Source organism: Grammomys surdaster, unplaced genomic scaffold (assembly GCF_004785775.1).
Source record: "Grammomys surdaster isolate TR1022 unplaced genomic scaffold, NIH_TR_1.0 259, whole genome shotgun sequence".
NCBI lineage: Eukaryota > Metazoa > Chordata > Mammalia > Rodentia > Muridae > Grammomys > Grammomys surdaster.
In genome coordinates, this window is record NW_021604700.1 from 1709222 (window position 1) to 1710938 (window position 1717).

Consider the following 1717-nt stretch of genomic DNA (forward strand, 5'->3'; position numbering starts at 1 on the left):
GTTGAGTCCTATCAATACCCTCCAAACATCACATGTCCTCCACATGTCTTGCCTCAGCACCCGTGTCTGTCTCAGATGACATCACTCTGCCAATCAGCCCAAGTCCGAGGAAGTGACAAGAAACTATAGCACAACACCAGAAGTTTTTTGGTGTGTTTCTCTCAATGGAGTTCCAATAAATGGAGCTCAATTATACAATGAAGGACCAATACATGTACGTCGTTAAAAAATATCCTTCATAATGTGTTCTTTCATGTGCTTGCTTTAGCAGAACATCCTTCTACCTATGTGCACTTCAGCTAAACATTCTTTCACATTTTTGCTCCAGCAAAACACCATCCAACACAACTGACTCTCCAAAGAACCCCACCCCTTCCCTGCAGGTTACCTTCTTACCTTCAGATTCTAGGGCATAGCTATCCTAAACAGTCTCCCATTTCCTCAACAAATGCCCTTCAGCCATGAAGTCAACATTCCCAAACTTGCTCTAAGTGCTGGGTTGTGCAATTTTCACAGATACTACCCCATATAAAACAAGCGTTCACTTCATGTCTGCCCACTGAATGGATGGGTAAGTCACTCTGACAAGCACTCAACGTTTGCCCGAGATCCCTGTCTCTATTCACTTCATCTAGTTTTTCTCTGTGTGTGAAACACCATTTGCATGCCCCCTAGTCTTTCCTCCCCCACCCTACTTCCCCTCCCTAAAACCCTCACAGGCATGTTTTAAATGATACTAGAAGGCAAATGATAATGTAGAAAGAATTTTTCCAGATATTCCTGATTCAGATGCTCACAACATTACCTCATCAAGTCACTTGAGGTCACAACCTAGTTTATCATGTAGCACGAGGGTAATGTCCCTTAATTCATGGTGTTTAGAAGAACTGAGGTACTTCTAAAGTCCCAGTGTGCTTTCTTATCAGACAGTAAAAGCTGGTTTATGTCCTTTCCCTGGGACCTAACCTAAGTTCTACCCTTCTGAGAACACTGCCAGTTTGCTCACTTCAGATTCTTTACTAGAGCATTACAGTGCTTCCCCAGGCTCAGAACACTCTGGGGAAAGAACATCTGAAGCTGAGGAACCTCAGGATTAAGGAAAAACTCACATCAGGAAACTAAGGCATTATTAACCTCGAGCTGTATTAAATTTTACAAGAAGAAATTATAACCCAACTCCCTAAATAGAAACATCTGTGATGTCACGTTGGAGCTTCTGAAGTGAGCAATTATGCCTACTGTACTATTACTGTCCAGTTAGCACACCTCCACTCATTAGGAAACTTCTAAAGAATCCCGGAGCCTGTGATTTATAAAGTTGCTTGTAATCTCATTTGGCTGAGAGCAAGTGAGCACGGCTGCCAGAAGGTGTGTTTTATCTAAGGCCAAGTGTCTGATGCCTATCTGCTTTCATGGCTCCCTTTGACACCACATCTCAAGTTCCAACACAGTCTCTGAAACAAGCACCCTGGAGTCAAAGGAAAGCATCTTTAAAGAGGCTTCAGTGAACCCTCACGTGGTGCTAATTAGGCGATTCCCAACCCCACGTGGCAGAAATCAGTGACGTGGGCTTCTTGGGTTTGTGATACTCTCAGCTCCAAAGGTTTATACTCCAGCTCTACAGGGCCACAACCTCGAAGTTGAAGTCTGACATGATCACACCTTCCCTCTGGGCCTCTTTAGGCTTCAAGGGAAGAGAGCATACCTCGATTCTGCT